Genomic DNA, 18,937 nt, shown 5'->3' with positions numbered 1-18,937 from the left:
AAATCATAAGGCTCCACTATGCATTTCTGAATAATTACGTCACATCTTAATGGTTCAACAGCCGTAATGCTGTTTCCAAAGTTTTGCTTTGCAATATGTCAAACAATATAATTGTATGCTCGAAAATCGAATTGTACAGCTGCAGTAGAAAAAGAAAAGTTTGATCATCCATTGTACGATTTTGCCCAATTGGTCGTGTAAAGAATTATCATCCCACTCTTCACTGTTTATCACATCATCAAGTGCAGCTCGCAGGTCTGTGTATTGAAGAACAATGGTTTGTACAGGGTCGTTGATGTTGTTGTTGTGGTCTTCAGTCCTGAGACTGGTTTGATGCAGCTCTCCATGACAGTAAAGCTGCATGCCCTCGGGAAAAATTATGGCTGTAGTTTCCCCTTGCTTTCAGAAGTTCGCGGTACCAAAACAGCAAGGCCGTTTTGGTTAGTGTTACAGGGCCAGATCAGTCAATCATCCAGACTGTTGCCCCTGCAACTACTGAAAAGGCTGCTGCCCCTCTTCAGGAACCACACGTTTGTCTGGCCTCTCAACAGATACCCCTCCATTGTGGTTGCACCTACGGTACGGCTATCTGTATCGTTGAGGCACGCAAGCGTCCCCGCCAACGGAAAGGTCCATGGGTCATGGGGGGGAATGAAAATTCCATCTATTTTCACAAAGGCTTGGCAGTTTAAATCCTCTTTCCCGCGGATGTTCGTTTCTTTTACTAGAACGACTAAAATGCATGAAATCCTGATAGGAAAATTTTTACTTGCGTAATTTTTGCAAGTATAGAGAAGGACTAGGTTCAATAGATGTGCGTAGCAATAAATAAAGAGGGCATGAGGATATGCTTGCTTGCCAGTAGAATACACAGTAATTTCTTGCTGTCATTGCACTGCAGCCGTTGCATGTTTGGACACTAATCTGTTGTAATCAACATTTCAACTGCTCAGCAATTGCAATAAAACAGTGTCTATGCCTTGTGCACTCTGGTCTTTGGATACGTCATAAACACGTATCAATTTCACTTGTATTTCTCATGATACATTATTTGCAAAACCAAAAATTACACTCATTTGACTTCTAGGTGAGACAACAGTTGTTTCGTCGGCTGGTACCGATGTAAAGGTACTATTTTTGGCCGGCCGGGGTGGCCGAGCGGTTCTAGGCGCGTCAGTCTGGAACCGCGCGACCGCTACGATCGCAGGATCGAATCCTGCATTGGGCGTGGATGTGTATGATGTCCTTAGGTTAGTTGGGTTTAAGTAGTTCTAAGTTCTAGGGGACTGATGACCTCAGCAGCTAAGTCCCATAGTGTTCAGAGCCATTTGAACCATTTTTTTACTATTTTTAGCTTCACTTGAAATTTGTTCTTTTATAACATCCGTAATACAAGCTATTACTTCATTCTGTGTGTACCTTACTCCATCGGATGGTAAATGATATTTCGTGTATGGGTCTCCCTCTGCCAAGAAATCCAAAAGTTCTAAAGGATTTTCTTTTTTTACTGATACCTCAGATCCGCCACGACCTCGAAGAGCTAACTCTAGCCATGCTAAAAGGCATATAGCCGAAATAAGCCTCTTCATTATACGTCTGTTTCGATCAAACTTCGCGCAGTGTTTCAAAGCTTCCAGTCCCGTAGCATCTAAAAGAGCATTGTCAGTTCTTACTGTACCTAGCTGACTGTATTTAACAGCCGCTGTAATAAGTGAAATGCAACATTCATTCTTTATAGCTTTCGAAAGGAAAGTTTGACTACTCTCTTCACCTACTCCCCACTTACGCCATTCAAAAAGGTTTTTCCTTACAACGCTGCCACTTAGCCACTTTTTTGAATTGTACCATTGTGTTTGGAAGCGTCATACAAATTTTCCATAAGGTTTCTCAATAGACAGACATGTTGTTGGGTATCGTTTTTTCTCCAGAAGATTATCTTCCAACGAAAGATGTGAGAAGAATTCAGTGCTTACAGTTAAAAAATTAAGTGGATCTTGTGTTGAAATCAACACGTACAAAACAGTTTGAGGTAGTCAGAAATACCATGTGTTACAAGGTAGTAATTTAAATACACTACTGGCCATTAAAATTGCTACACCAAGGGGAAATGCAGATGATACACAGGTATTCATTGGACCAATATATTACATTAGAACTGAGATGTGATTACATTTTCATGCAATTTGGGTGCATAGATCCTGAGAAATCAGTATCCAGAACAACTACCTCTGGCCGTAATAACGGCCTTGATACGCCTGGGCATTGAGTCAAACAGAGCTTGGTTCAAATGGTTCAAATAGTTCTGATCACTATGGGACTTAACTGCTGAGGTCATCAGTCCCCTAGAACGTAGAACTACTTACACCTAACTAACCTAAGACGTCACACACATCCATGCCCGAGGCGGGATTCGAACCTGCGACCGTAGCGGTCGCGCGGTTCCAGACTGTAGCGCCTAGAACCGCTCGACCCAAACAGAGCTTGGTTGGCGTGTACAGGTGCAGCTGCCCATGCAGCATCAACACGATACCACAGTTCATCAAGTGTAGTGATTGGCGTGTTGTGACGAGCCAGCTGCTCGGCCACCAATGACTAGACGTTTTCAGTTGGTGAGAGATCTGGAGAATGTGTTGGCCAGGGCAGCAGTCGAACATTTTCTGTATCTAGAAAGTCCCGTACAGGACCTGCAAGATGCGGTCGTGCATTATCCTGCTGAAATGTAGGGTTTCGCAGGAATCGAATGAAGGGTAGAGCCACAGGTCTGAGATGTAACGTACACTGTTAAAAGTGCCGTCAATGCGAACAAGAGGTGACCGAGACGTGTAACCAATGGCACCCCATAGCATAACGCCGGGTGATATGCCAGTACGGCGATGACGAATACACGATTGCAATGTCCGTTCACTGCAATGTCGCCAGACACGGATGCGACTGTCACGATGCTGTAAACAGAACCTGGATTCAGCGGAAAAAATGACTTTTTGCCATTCGTGAACCCAGGTTCGTCGTTGAGTACACCATCGCAGGCGCTCCTGTCTGTGATGCAGCGTCAAGGGTAACCGCAGCCATGGTCTCCGAGCTGATAGTCCATGCTGCTGCAAACGTCGACGAACTGATCGGGCAGATGGCTGTTGTCTTGCAAACGTCCCCATCTGCTGACTCAGGGATCGAGACGTGGCTGCACGATCCGTTACAGCTATAAGGATAAGATGCCTGTCACTCGACTGCCAGTGGTACGAGGCCATTGGGATCCAGCACGACGTTCCGTATTACCCTCCTGAACGCATCGATTCCATATTCTGCTAACAGTCATTGGATTTCGACGAACGCAAGCAGCAATGTCACGATACGATAAACCACAATCGTGATAGGCTACAATCTGACCTTTATCGCCGGCCGGAGTGGCCGTGCGGTTCTAGGCGCTACAGTCTGGAACCGAGCGACCGCTAGGGTCGGAGGTTCGAATCCTGCCTCGGGCATGGATGTGTGTGATGTCCTTTTTTTTTTTTTTTTTTTCCTTTATTGTGATTTCATGCCCCTGCCTCATATGGGCAGGGGAGGGCTGTCAGCAGCACAATCCGCCGCTCTTCAGCCGAATGACATGGCAACTAAAACAAGAATAAAATAATACATACATAAGGAGGTAAAAAAAGGGGAACATAAAACAGAGTAAGGGGAGAAAATGGAGGTAAAAATCACTGACATGGAGAAGTTCATGGGGGACAGTTAAAATAGTCACCAGAAAGTTAAAAAACACAGTTGGCGATTCTTAAAACACAGAGAAGACACTGGATGCACATGCACAGTTTAAAAGTTGGCCACAGTATTAAAAACACTCCGAAAACAACACACTTAAAACCCACTCGGAGCACACACGACGAAGAGTAAAACTACCAGGCGGGACCTGCCGAGGGAGAGGGCAGAGAGGATGGAAAAGGAGGGGAGAGCATGGGGCAGCTGGGGAAGCGGCGGGATGAAGAGAGGAGGGGCAACCGTGGGTGCAAGAAGAGGCAGGAGAAACATGGGGCGGGAGAGGGAAAGGGAAGACAGGGCAGGAGGGAGCGCAGAGACACTGAAAGAAGGCACAAGAGATGGACGGGGAGTAGGAGGGGAAATCCGCTCAGAAGGAGGGAGGGGGAGGAGAGGGAGCCCTGAGGAGGAGGCAGGAAGAGGGGGTTAGAGTTGGTAGGAAGGGTAGATGTCAGGGCGAAGCTCATCATCCGGGAGTGGTAGACGGTGGAAGTTGTGTTGGGAAAGGAGATGGAGGGTGTGGAGATGGAGAGAGGGAGGGACACAACGGTAAAGGCGCGGCAACTGGTTGGGAGTGGAGAGGAAGGGAGACACCAGGGGGTGAGGGGGATCAAGGCGGCGGACAATATATAGTGTGCGGATGTGTTCAAGGAAAAGGAGAAGGTGGGGGAAGGGGATGAGGTCATAGAGGATGCGCGTGGGGGACGGAAGGCGGATGCGGAAGGCGAGGCGGAGTGCATGGCGTTCGAGGATTTGGAGGGCTTTATAGAACCGCGGAGGGGCGGAAATCCAAGCGATGCTGGCATAACAAAGGATGGGGCGGATCATGGATTTGTAGGTGTGAAGGATGATGGAAGGATGCAGACCCCACGTCCGGCCGGACAGGAGTTTCAGGAGGCGGAGGCGGTTGTGAGCTTTGTTTTGGATGGTAAGGAGATGGGGAGTCCAGGTGAGGTGGCGGTCGAGTGTGGGGCCAAGGTATTTGAGGGTAGGAGTGAGGTGGATAGGACGGCCATAAATGGTGAGGTAGAAATCATGGAGGCGGAAGGAGCGGGTGGTGCGGCCTATGATGATCGCCTTGGTCTTGGAGGGATTAACACGGAGGAACCACTGGTTGCACCAAGCGGTGAATTGGTCACTGTGGGTTTGGAGGGTACGTTGGGACCGTTGAAGGGTAGGATAAAGGGCTAGGAAGGCGGTGTCATCAGCGAACTGGAGAAGATGAACAGGAGGGGGAGGTTTGGGCATATCAGTAGTGTACAGGAGATAGAGGAGAGGGGAAAGGACAGAACCTTGGGGCACGCCGGCAGAGGGGTAGAAAGTACGGGAGTTGGAATTGTGGGTAGTCACATAGGTGGGACGATGGGAGAGGAAGGAAGCAACGAGACGGACGAAGTTGATGGGGAGAGCATAGGTCTGGAGTTTGAAAAGGAGCCCGGGATGCCAGACACGGTCATAGGCGTTCTGGAGATCAAGGGAAACAAAGATAGCAGAGCGACGGGAGTTAAGTTGGAGGGAAAGAAGATGGGTAAGGTTAAGGAGCTGGTCGTCAGCAGAGAAGGAAGGCCGGAAGCCACATTGGGTAAGAGGAAGGAGGTGGTGCTGGTGAAGGTGGCGGTGCATACGGCGAGAGAGGATGGCCTCAAAGACCTTACTGAACACGGAGGTGAGGCAGATGGGGCGATAGGAAGAGGTAGCAGAGGGGGGTTTGTTAGGCTTAGGGAACAGCAGGACACGGGAAGTCTTCCACAGGTCAGGGTAAAAGCCAGTGGAGAGGAGGACATTGTACAGCGTGGCAAGGACAGACAGGAAGGATGGAGGGGATTCCTTGAGGTGACGGTAGGTGACGCCATCATGACCAGGGGCGGTGTTGCGTTTGGAGCGGAGGACGAGTGTGATGTCTTGCATGGTGATGGGAGTGTTGATGTCGGAGGGGGGTAGCCGATCCAAGTACTGGAAGCTAGGGGCGAGCGGGGGGACAGAGGTGTCAGTGCGGTCAAGGACAGTGGGGAAGAGGGAGTAATCAAAATGGGGATCGTCAGGAATGGAGAAGACCTCGGACAGGTGAGAAGCAAAATGGTTAGCCTTACTGAGGTTGTCAGGAAAGGGTCGATCGTCATGGAGGATGGGGTAATGCGGGGTGGGATGGCTACCAGTAAGGCGGTGGAAGGCTGACCAGTACTTGGAGGAGTTGACAGGGAGGGTGGAGTTGAGGCGTGTGCATGTCTGTCGCCAGTCCCGGCGTTTCTTTGCTGTAAGGAGGTTCCGGGTATGTCGCTGTAATTGCCGGTGGCGGGTGAGAGTATCCCGGTCACGAGTGCGGAGGAAGGAGCGGTAGAGCCTGCGGGATTCACGGAGAAGAAGGACGGCCTGTGGAGGAAGCGTAGGGCGGTGAGGGTGGATGAGTTTGGTAGGGACGTGAGCCTCCACAGCGTCAGTGATGGTCTTCTGAAGGAAGGAAGAGGCATGGGTGATGTCATCAGGGTGGTGGAAAGTGAGGGGATGGCTTTCAACCTGTAAGGCAATGGATTCCCGGTAGGCATCCCAACTGGCACGGTGGTAGTCATGGACAGATTTTGGAGGGGCAGGTGGGCGGGTGGCTGCAGTGGCAGGACGGGTAGAGGAGATGGTGAGAAGGACAGGGAGATGGTCACTACCGACAGGATCGAGGACATCAACGGCAATGCGACCAAGGAGGTTGGGGGAAGCGAGGATAACATCGGGGGTAGAGTTACTTTCAGGACGGGTGTGCTGTGGGAGAGGAACAAGGTCACCATGGAGGGTGGCAAGGAACTGATGCCACCGCCGAAGAGTGGCAGGGTCACGGCTGTGGATGTTGAGGTCAGCGGCGATCACATAGGTGGAGAAGGTACGGTCAACATGGGAAATGAAGTCAAAGGGGAGAGGAGCTGCAGGGCGAACATAGATAGTGGCACATGTGACGGTGCGGGAGGGAAAAAAGAGGCTGAGGAGGAGGTGTTCGGTTGGGTCATTGAGGAGGGGTTGTGGCCGGACAGGGAGATGCCGGAGGTGGCCGATAGCGACCCCGCCTCGAGCTAGGGGAAGGGGATTGTCGGTGCGGTGAAGGAGATAAGGGGAGATGCGGACCACATGGTGGGGTTGGAGGAAGGTTTCATTAAGGATGAAGGAGTCAACCCGGTGCTGGGAGAGGGTATGCATGAAGAGGTATTTGTTTGCAGGGAGGGAGCGAATGTTGAGGTAGAGGAGACGATACTGTTGACAAGCCATGGCGTTGGGTGGGGGAAGGGTGTGGGAAGGGGAGAGAGGGGCTTAAACGAGGGTGTCTAGGCGGGTGAAGGTAAAGTGGGCCTGGTTGTGGGAGTATGTGGCGTAGGTGTTTAAGTGGAAAATAGAGCGGGCAGCGAGGGAAATCTGCTGGAGAGTGTGGGGGCGCTGGAAGGGGTGGATGTTCTGCAGGACGACGGTGAGGAACCGGATGATGTCTTCTGCTGTAGGGGGAGGGCGGAGGGAATTGTTAGGGTGGATAGGTGGGTCAATGGGGCGAACGGGGACAGTGAGTTCAGGGTTGGTGGGAGGGGGCTTGGCTTTGCATTTGGAGGAATAGGTGGGGTGAGGTTCATTGCAGGTGTTGCAGGATGGGGGGGAGGCGAGGTTGGGACACTGTTTGAGGAAGTGGGAGGCTTTACAATGGGGGCAGGTGGGTGGGTTCTTGCAGTGTTGGGTGAGGTGGTCATTGTACAGAAGACAACGCTGGCAGCGGTAGGATTGAGGAGGGGAACGGGATGGGTCAACAGGGTGGCGGCGGTTGAAAATCAGGGCACCCTGCGTGAGGAGGTGGTCGATGGAGGAAGCGGACTCTGTAAAGATACGCATGAGGAAAGTAGGGCCAGAGGAGTTGTAAATACGGCGGGCAGAGCGGACTTCCAGGGAGGGGTGGGCATTCAGTTCCGCCAACACCTCAGCCTCCGTGACCACAGGGCTGAGTTTCGTGATGACGGCAGTGAGGGTCGGCGGACGACGACTTGGTTGGGGTTGACGAGGAGAGGAGGATGTAAGGAATGGGGTGAGGGATGCGTGGGGCCCAAAGGTGATGCGGGGAAGGCGCCGGAGGAGATCAGTATGGAAGGACGGAGAGGGAGACTTGATGAGGACAGAGTCTCTGCGAGGGATAAGTTGGATGATGGGTGCACTGGGGATGTACTTCCGGATTTCAAGGGTGAGGGTGCGGGCATCCAGGAATTTCGGATCAGGGTTGGCTAGGACAAAGGTATACAGGGAGGGGGCTGGAGAGGAGGGAGGTGGGGTGGTATCCATAGCGGGGTCAGTGGGAGGTGGGGCGGGCAGTGGCTTTTTGGAGGAAGGGGTAGAGGAGAGGTCGCCACTGGGCCGTTTGGAAGATTTTTTGGCGGGCGTTGCCTGGGAGGAGGGATGAGGGACGGGATGGATGGGGAGGTGGTGGGAGGCAGGGCCCTCCTGTGAGGCAGTAGCACCGGATGAGAGGGTAGGGCGCTTTGTGGCGGCGACTGTGGCGCGGCGGGCGGAGACTCTGGCAGGGGAAGCAGCGGTAGGCGCAGGGGGGAGAGGGGGAAAGTCGTCTCGGCGGGCGACAGGAGGGGTAGGGGGGTTGGGAGCAGGGACAGAGGCAGGAGTGGGAGAAGCAGCAGGGGCAGTAGCAGGAGTAGGAGCAGGAGTGACGTACAGGTGGGGATACATCGATGGAGAGGAGATAGATGGGTTGGAGACTGTGAGGAGGGGAGGTGCATGAGACGGGTGAATCCCAGAGGAAGCACTCCATGACGTGACAGTGGGGGCAGGGGAAGGAGAGGTGTAGATGATGGTGGTAGTTGGGGCGTCCATGATCGCAGGCGGCAGCGAACACCGAGAGACGGCGGCAGCGGCGAGCACCGAGAGACGGCGGCAGAAGAAGCGGCGAGCACCAAGAGACGACGGCGACAGCGGCGGCGGCGGCTGAAGAAGCGGCGACCAGGTGGTGGCGGCAGAAGAGGAAGCGGCGAGCACCGACAGACGGCGACCAAGCGGCGGCGGCGGCGGCGGCGGCGGCGGCAAGCACCGGGCGGCGGCGAACAGACGACGACGGCGGCGGCGGCGGCGGCGGCGGCGGCGGCGGCGGGCAGCAGTAACGGCGTGCAGACGGGCAACAGCGCGACAAGCACGGTTGCGGCTCTTCCACGTCGAAGATACACCCTGAGAGTAGCCCAGGCAGTGCGAGTCCTCGATGAGGAAGTGAGGGAATCCAACCCTCGAATGTGTGATGTCCTTAGGTTAGTTAGGTTTAATTAGTTCTATGTTCTAGGCGACTGATGAGCTCAGAAGTTAGGTCGCATAGTGCTGAGAGCCATTTGAACCATTTTTTGACCTTTTTCAAAGTCGGAAACATGATGGTACGCATTTCTCACCCTTACACGGGGCATCATAATAACGTTTCACCGGTTAACTGCTGTTTATGTATTAGAAATCGGTTGGAAACTTTCCTCATGTGAGTACGTTGTAGGTGTCGCCACCGGCGCCAAGCTTGTGTGAATGCTCTGAAAAGCTAATCATTTGGATATCAAAGCATCTTCTTCCTGTTGGTTAAATTTCGCGTCTGTAGCACGTCATCTCCGTGATGTAGCAACTTTAATTGCCAGTAGTGTAGTAGACAACTTACAGTTTTTCTTTCGACAACGCGATGACAAGACAAATTGATCATGATACATCATGCGCGACGGGCCACATTGAAATATACTTCACTAATCAGTTAATCGCTACCACTACTTAACCGTTTTTTTAAATTTCGAGTTGAGCCTCTATGGATACCGTGGTAACAAACAATTTCATGTTAGTGTCTAGGTCTTGTTCTTGTTCCAGCTTTGACTTCCTGCCAGCATCCTCTGAGCCCACCAAGAAATGCCTGTTTATGTTCTTCGGACGCGGGTCCTCTCGTTTTTTGGACGTTGGTGCCATTTTAACACCTTGGTAGTTGTTGAGCAATCTTCTAAATTTGTTCCTTTTAAGGAATTTCTCTCTCTGAGGTACCAATCTGCCTAAGATATTTTTCACATTCTTCGAACCATCTCGGCCTCGTTTCCTTAGATTGGATGAAACCCCATATTCTTTTTATTAGTCGGTCATTGTCCATCCTCATGGAGTGTCAGTAAAATAACAATCGTCTCTTCTTAATGGCTGACCTATGAATGCCATCTTGTTCTCTGCGTTTTAAATAAACACTTAAATTAAAAGTTGATGCTGTCTCATTCTGCCCGGCTTGCTGCTAGCGTGCTAGATAATGCGAAGCAGAGCTATCTGTTAGGGAACTGCTGAACGACTTGTCATTGCACTTAGGTGTGTATCCACCTACTGGCGAGAATTTGAAACAAATCAGACGTCAGCTTTTAAGAACCATAATCACGCTGTAGATACCCCATGCCGCCCCGTGAAAGAAACGGTCTTACTTCGCATGCTCGTAACAAGCACGGGATTCCGAGTTGCTATTGGTTGCAAAGCTGGAGGAGTGATGCATTATAGTGGTGGGAGCATATGCCAAATTCAAACGTAAAATGTTTGGAAACATTTATGAGGGTATGTGATCAGACCGGATTAAATTCAGTGTGGACGAATTATATTGGAATTTTTTGGGTAACCTGAGCCTTTGAGCCTTAATGGAAGCTTCGCCATTGGTGTTAATAAACTTGTAACGTGTTATATTTTTATAGGTGTCTGTCTTAATTAGCCACCTGTATTACCGACACATCACAAGTTTCTGTCGTTTTGTACCTGGCCCTCACCAAACACAACAGCCCTCTTGTAAGATCTTAAATAACACAGGCCAATGTTGCTAAAGTTTCTTTTATGGAAATAGTTTGTTTTTGTCCTTTTTGGTGAGTTGAATCATAATACGTTAGGAAATAAACCGTATCACCCTTCGCCAGGCACCTGATTCTTAATTGCAGAGTAATCTTGTAGATGTAGATGTAGATTTTTTCCACTTGACACTCAATATTTATAAATGTATATATATAACGTTATGTGTCCCTAGGGCATGGGTGTGTGTGTTGTCCATAGCGTAAGTAAGTTTAAGTTAGATTAAGTAGTGTGTTGGCTAAGGTACCGATGACCCCAGCACTTTGGTCCCATAAGACCTTACCACTAATTTAATAAGAAGTTATAAATTATAAGATCATTTATGATGCTGCAGTTTTTCATGAATCTCAGTATATATATATATATATATATATATATATATATATATATATATATATATATATTCAAGTGATAGTAACTGGAAAAGTTGATATTTCGGTTACAAGGTTGCTCATGTTGTTATACGTCGGAACTATCATGACAAGCTCTATGGTTCTTATTTTTCTGCCTAAGAGACTCTTATTGGTTGTACCTGACATTAGAAAAATGAATTACGATTCCAAATTTGAAGAAGACATTACCTAGAGTGAAAGGGATGCTTAGATATCATTCAAGGACGTTGTTACTCAGTTCTTACGCAACGCAAGAAAGTAAGATTATATTTCTGTTGTAAAAGAAAGAGAAGTTTTGTCGTCTGAGGACCTCAATATTTACTTTTGCTATCTTCTTGTCGGAGAATCTGTACCAAGCGACACGATACGAGAAATAAATATGTGATATCTGCATGAACCACCTGGCGATTAGCCAAAAATGGCTAGAAGACTAGTTTATGGATATAAACAACCAGTTCAAAAGTGAGTGGTCACAGTTATCTGTTCTGATATTCAACTATCTCAATACTTTGCGTTGCTCAGGTATATATTTATTCGAATTTTCTATTAATCCATCACTTTCTTCCCCCTCTCTCTGACCATCTCATGGTTCACCCCCTCTCTGTCCATTACTTCTTCCCCTCTCTCTGTCGATCCCCTCCCCCCTCCTCTCCTTGTTCATCTCCTCCTCTTTCCTCTCTCTATACATCTCCTCCTCTTCCCCCTCTCTGTCCACCCTTCCTTCTTCCTTTCTCTGTACATTTTCTCCTCCCTCTGCCTCTTCATCTACTCAACCCCTCTCTCTGCTTATCTCTTCCTCCCCCTGTCTCTGTCAATCTCCTGCTCTTGCCTCCCTCTGTCCATCCCCCCTCCTCTTTCTGTCTATATGTTCCTCCCCCCTCCCCCAACCTGTTTCCATCCGCTCCTTCCCCTGTCTTGTGCCCAATTTTTCCTCCCTCCATCTCTCTCCAAGCTATCACTCTTACCCCAATAAGATGGTGGAGGATCTTACTCCCATGGTTTTTCTTTTCACATCATAACTAATGTGTGTACAAAACTTGGCTGAAATACCTCCAAGGATTTAGAATAGGGTTTGTATCCGTGGCTTTGTGTGCATACGCAAATGTCAAAAATATTTCACTTATGTTTTACAAAAATCAGACGTAATTGTACACATAGTTCACTCGTATCTCTAGCGAATTTCACCCTGAATTTTCATTTTCATACAGCTTAAAGTTTATAACTTCGTACCTTAGGAACTATGTACTGTACAATGACATAGTTTTACAGGTGCTATGTATGGCTACTGTCTCATAAATGTGTTGCGAATATAATTATTAGTAAAAATGTAATAAATTAAAAATCATACATGAAGCCGCAGTTTTTTCAAACTTTCAGTACTTGACGTCATATCTTCTGAACTACGTGTCGTAAATAATAAATTTTTCTAGCTACGATTCAGCGGCGTATTTGGATGCTGTCTGCGAAATCTGTTGTGGATAAAGTTAATAGTAAAGAAGTTATGCCTCGCGGTATAGCCGCGCTGTCTGAGGCGACTTGTCACGGTCCGTGCGGCTCCCCCCGAAGAAGGTTCGAGTTTTCCCTCGGGCATGGGTGTGTGCGTTGTCCATAGCGTAAGGTAGTTTAAGTTAGATTTAGTGGTGTGTAGGCTTAGGTACCGATGACCTCAGCACTTCGGTCCCATAAGACCTTACCAAAAATTTAAAAAGAAGTTATAAATTAAAAGATCATTTCTGATGTTGCAGTTTTTCATGAATCTCAGTATTTGACGTAATGTGTACTAAGCTAAGTGTCACACACTGGTATAATTTTGCTAGGACATTCAGTGCCATATGTGAATACTGTCTGCAGAAAGTGTCGCAAATAAAGTTAATAGCAAAGAATTACTAAATTTAAAAAATGGTTCAAATGGCTCTGAGCACTATGGGACTTAACTTTTGAGGTCATCAGTCCCCTAGAACTTAGAAGTACTTAAACCTAACTAACCTAAGGACATCACACACATCCATGCCCGAGGCAGAATTCGAACCTGCGACCGTAGCGGTCTCGCGGTTCCGGGCTGAAACGCCTAGAACCGCTCGGCCACTCCGACCGGCAAGAAATTTAAACTTCATGACTAATGCGGCAGTTTTACTGCATGAACATCGAAAATGTAGTAAGCAATAAATCTTTACACTTTCCTTGCGGTTGTAAATGGGAAAAAGCTTTGCAAAGGTTTTAAATAATGTCTGAAATTTGTTGCAGTCGCTAAGTACTCTCATTCTCATATACTGGATGATTAAATTATGGCTATTCGCACGTTGTGGGACCCCACGGCTTCGATGATTCCCAGTAAGTAACACGTGTACCTACTTTACTGTAAATCGGTCCATTGGTTTAAGGGGAGATGTGTAACGCATACAGGGTGTTACAAAAAGGTACGGCCAAACTTTCAGGAAACATTCCTCACACACAAAGAAAGAAAATATATTATGTGGACATGTGTCCGGAAACGCTTACTTTCCATGTTAAAGATCATTTTATTATATTACTTCTCTTCAAATCACATTAATCATGGAATGGAAACACACAGCAACAGAACGTACCAGCGTGACTTCAAACACTTTGTTGCAGGAAATGTTCAAAATGTCCTCCGTTAGCGAGGATACATGCATCCACCCTCCGTCGCGTGGAATCCCTGACGCGCTGTTGCAGCCCTGGAGAATGGCGTATTGTATCACAGCCGTCCACAATACGAGTACGAAGAGTCTCTACATTTGGTACCGGGGTTGCGTAGACAAGAACTTTCAAATGCCCCCATAAATGAAAGTCAAGAGGGTTGAGGTCAGGAGAGCGTGGAGGCCATGGAATTGGTCCGCCTCTACCAATCCATCGGTCACCGAATCTGTTGTTGAGAAACGTACGAACACTTCGACTGAAATGTGCAGGAGCTCCATCGTGCATGAACCACATGTTGTGTCGTACTTGCAAAGGCACATGTTCTAGCAGCACAGGTAGAGTATCCCGTATGAAATCATGATAACATGCTCCATTGAGCGTACGTGGAAGAACATGGGGCCCAATCAAGACATCACCAACAATGCCTGCCCAAACGTTCACAGAAAATCTGTGTTGATAACGTGATTGCATAATTGCGTGCGGATTCTCGTCAGCCCACACATGCTGATTGTGAAAATTTACAATTTGATCATGTTGGAATGAAGCCTCATCTGTAAAGAGAACATCTGCACTGAAAAGAGGACTGATACATTGTTGGATGAACCATTCGCAGAAGTGTACCCGTGGAGTCCAATCAGCTGCTGATAGTGCCTGCACACGCTGTACATGGTACGGAAACAACTGGTTCTCCCGTAGCACTCTTCATACAGTGACGTGGTCAACGTTACCTTGTACAGCAGCAACGTCTCTGACGCTGACATTAGGGTTATCGTCAACTACACGAAGAATTGCCTTGTTCATTGCAGGTGCCCTAGTCGTTCTAGGTATTCCCCAGTCGCGAGTCATAGGCTGGAATGTTCCGTGCTCCCTAAGACGCCGATCAATTGCTTCGAACGTCTTCCTGTCGGGACACCTTCGTTCTGGAAATCTGTCTCGATACAAACGTACCGCGCCACGGCTATTGCCCCGTGCTAATCCATACATCAAATGGGCATCTGCCAACTCCGCATTTATAAACATTGCACTGACTGCAAAACCACGTTCGTGATAAACACTTACCTGTTGATGCTACGTACTGATGTGCTTGCTGCTAGTACTGTAGAGCAATGAGTCACATGTCAACACAAGCACCGAAGTCAACATTACCTTCCTTCAATTGGGCCAACTGGAGGTGAATCGAGGAAGTACAGTACATACTGAGGAAAGTAAAATGAGATCTAACATGGAAATTAAGCGTTTCCGGACACATGTCCACATAACATCTTTTCTTTATTTGTGTGTAGGGAATGTTTCCTGAAAGTTTGGCCGTACCTTTTTGAAACACCCTATATATACATACATATATATATATATATATATATATATATATATATATATATATATATATATATATGATGGTTCATCATAAGTTTTGGATGAGATTATCTCGAAAACTATACATCCGGTAAAAATGGTGGGTAAGACGAGTTCGTAAGCTCAAAAGGGGACATCAAATGATGGTACACGTGACCTCTGGCTCCCGCCCCCTTGGGTGGAGCGGGGGGGCAGCTTTTAAATCTTAAATGAAAACACCCATTTTTTGTTGGAGATTCGGATTATCCATAAAAACACAATCAAGTTTTGTCTGAAACATTTTTTTAAACCATTGACAGATGGCGCTGAAATCGAGAAAAAAGGTAAAATTGGGGAATAACTCTGATTTATTTAGAATTATCCGAGAAAGACGCATCAAATCGATAAAAATGTGCACCAATTCTTTCGTTACGCCAAATTAAGCTATTTTTGTACAAAATGTACTGTATCCTACTTTTAGCGTTACCCAGGAGCAACGACACGGACGTAGTAGAATAATGTTCCCAGGGGGTGCTTCATTAGTGTGAATCCCTTGCCTCTCACACGTTGAGGTGCTTCATTAGTGTGTCCCCCCTTGCCTGTCACAATTTGAGGTGCTTAATTAATGAAATTAGCCACGAAGAAATTGATCAAAATTATCCCCATTTGCTTCAATGCATTAAGTCAATCGTCTGCGAAAGTTGTCCACAGTTTTGAGCAGCACTTCCCGTGGTATGGCTGTACAAGCTCTGCGAATGCGTTGCTCCATATCGTTTCTGGTTGTGGACTGTCTTTTATAATCCCAGTAACATTTCGGTCAAAAAAAAATACCATCCTATCAAGTGACCGTTTAAAATTCCACACCAGACCATTAACGACCATTTGTGTTGATTGTCAATGGGTCTGTGCCAGTGTGGATTGACAGCGGACCAATAATGACAACCATGATGATTTAATTCGCCATTATTTTGAATGTGGCTTCATAGGTGAACATAACGTATCTAAGAAAATCATTGTCACCTCTTATTATTTCCAACGCCCATTGGCAGAAGTCTACGCGTATTTGCATATCTTTCGGCGTTAATGCCTGTGTCAGTGTGATATGATGCGCATGATATTTATGTGCCTTCAAAATCCTCAAAATAGATGATTTCGGCATTTCATTTTGTCTCTGAATCGCACGATTACTAATTTCGGGATCCAGTTGAACACAGGCGAGAACGGGATGGGCACGAGCGTCACTTTCGTTGTATTCGCGATGACGAGGTGGACGGTGCATGTATCCATTTAGAGCTCGATGAGTGCAATTTCGAATAATGTTTTCGCTTGGATGTCGTCTGTTTGGGACACGATCCGCATACAATTGCGCAGCTGCAGCGTAGGTGTTATGGCATTCACCTGAAAATTAACATCACAGCAACAGTCTCTGCAGGAGGATAGTGAGCGATGTTGCGCTAATGAATAATTTACTTTCGTCAGTTGGTGTTTAGGGTTCACAATCTGAAGGTGAAGTGACGTCTCATCGCATTGCATCGACCTTTATACTGAGCCATAGTTAGCTGTTTGGCCACGGAATCGCCACAGTCGGGTGAGTAATGCAATTGTGAAGAGTTCCCTAACGACATTTTGATACTATTCCGCCTCCCTCCATGAAAAACTGTGTTGGGTAGGATACATTTTGTAAAAAAAAAAAAATTAAAAAAAACTTAATCTGGCGTAATGAAAGAATTGGTGCACATTTTGCATCGATTTGATGCGTTCTTCTCGGATCATTCTAAATAAATCGGAGTTCTTGCCCATTTTAATTTTTCTTGATTTCAGCGCCATCTGTCAATGGTTTAAAAAAATGTTTCAGACAAAACTTGATTATTTTTTTATGGAGAATCGGAATCTGCAATAAAAAATGGGGGTTTCCTTTTAAGATTTCAAAGTTGCCCTGCGCTCACCCAAGGGGGCGGGGGCTGGGGGTCTTGTGCAGTAAATTTGATGTCCCCTTTTAGCTTACAAACTTGTCTTCTTGTCTTACCCACTATTTCTACCCAATGTATAGTTTTCGAGATATTCTCATCCGATACTTCTGATGAACCACCCTATATATATACACTACCGGCCATTAAAATTGCTACACCAAGAAGAAATGCAGATGGTAAACGGGTATTCATTGCACAAATATATTAAACTAGAACTGATATGTGATTAAATTTTCACGCAGTTTGGGTGCATGGATCCTGAGAAATCAGTACCCGGAACAACCACCTCTGGCCGTAATAACGGCCTTGATACGCCTGGGCATTGAGTCAAAGTTTCAACACAATACCACAGTTCATCAAGAGTAGTGACTGGCGTATTGTGACGAGCCAGTCGCTCGGCCACCATTGACAAACGTTTGCAATTGGTGAGAGATCTGGAGAATCTGCTGGCCAAGGTAGCAGTCTAACATTTTCTGTATCCAGAAAGGCCCGTACAGTACCTGCAACATGCTGTCGTGCATTATCCTGCTGAAATGTAGGGTTTCGCAGGGATTGAATAAAGGGTAGAGCCACGGGTCGTAACACATCTGAAATGTAACGTCCACTGTTCAAAGTGCCGTCAATGCGAACAAGAGGTGACCGAGACGTGTAACTACTGGCATCCAATACCATCACGCCGGGTGATACGCCAGTATGGCGATGACGAATACACGCTTCCAATGTGCGTTCACCGCGATGTCGCCAAACACGGATGCGACCATCATGATGCTGTAGACAGAACCGGGATTCATCCGAAAAAATGACGTTTTGCCATTCGTGCACCCAGATTCGTTGTTGAGTTCACCATCGCAGGCGCTCCTGTCTGTGATGGAGCTTTAAGGGTAACCGCAGCCATGGTCTCCGTTGCTGATAGCCCATGCGGATGCCAACGGTGGCGAACTGTTCGTGCAGATTGCTCTTGTCTTGAAAACGTCCCCATCTGTTGACTCAGGAATCGAGACGTGGCTGTACGATCCGTTTCAGCCATGCGGATAAGATGCCTGTCATCTCGACTGCTAGTGATACTAGGCCGTTGGGTTCCAGCACGGCGTTCCGTATTACTCTCCTGAACCCATCGATTCCATATTCTGCTAGCAGTCGTTGGATCTCGACCAACGCGAGCAGGAATGTCGTGATACGCGATAGGTTACAATCAGATCTTTATCAAAATCGGAAACGTGATGGCACGCATTTCTCCTCCTTACACGAGGCATCACGTCTACGTTTCAACAGGCAACGCCGGTCAACTGCTGTTTCTGTATGAGGAACCGGTTGGAAACTTTCCTCATGTCTGCACGTTGTAGGTATCGCCACCGGAACCAACCTTGTGTGAATGCTCTGAAAAGCTAATCATTTTGCATATCACAGCATCTTCTTCCTGTCGGTTAAATTTCGCTCTGTAGCACGTCATCTTCGTGGTGCAGCAATTTTAATGGCCAGCAATATTGACCATTCCTCCTCGGACACCCTGTACACAAAACCCTTCTTTGTGAATCTATTTATTTATTATGAAAAACTATATCAACATCCCTACGCTCGTTTCCCAGATTAGCCTTCACATGTGACAGAAGATGTGTTGCAGTGGACTTTAACTTATAATACGTGTAGATGGATAGTGTAAAAAACCGAACTGTTCATTATATATATATATATATATATATATATATATATATATATATATATATATATATATTACTTAATAAACAGTTAGTTTTTGTACACTATCCATCTACATGTATTATAAATTAAAGTCCACTGCAACTTTTCTTCTGTCACATGTGAATGCTAATCTGGGAAGCAAACGTAGGGACGTTGATATAGTTTATCATAATAAATAGATTCACGAAGAAGGGTTTTGTGTACAGGGTGTCCGAGGAGAAATGACCAATATTCTAAGAAATAATGCGAACGATCATCCGAAGTAAAAAAGTCTAGTAAACATCGGCTGTAAAA

The 18,937-nt window shown here is 47.1% G+C and overlaps 1 protein-coding gene across 2 annotated transcripts in view; it reads left to right on the top strand.

The window, feature by feature from the left end:
- LOC126482365 (cell surface glycoprotein 1-like) overlaps nt 1-18,937 on the top strand; it is a 1,103,416-nt gene that overhangs the window by 519,431 nt on the left and 565,048 nt on the right. The window lies entirely within an intron of this gene.

Source organism: Schistocerca serialis, chromosome 5 (genome assembly GCF_023864345.2).
Source record: "Schistocerca serialis cubense isolate TAMUIC-IGC-003099 chromosome 5, iqSchSeri2.2, whole genome shotgun sequence".
NCBI classification, from domain to species: Eukaryota; Metazoa; Arthropoda; class Insecta; order Orthoptera; family Acrididae; genus Schistocerca; species Schistocerca serialis.
The sequence above is the reverse complement of the archived record's forward strand: the minus strand, read 5'-3'. Positions and strand labels throughout refer to the sequence as shown.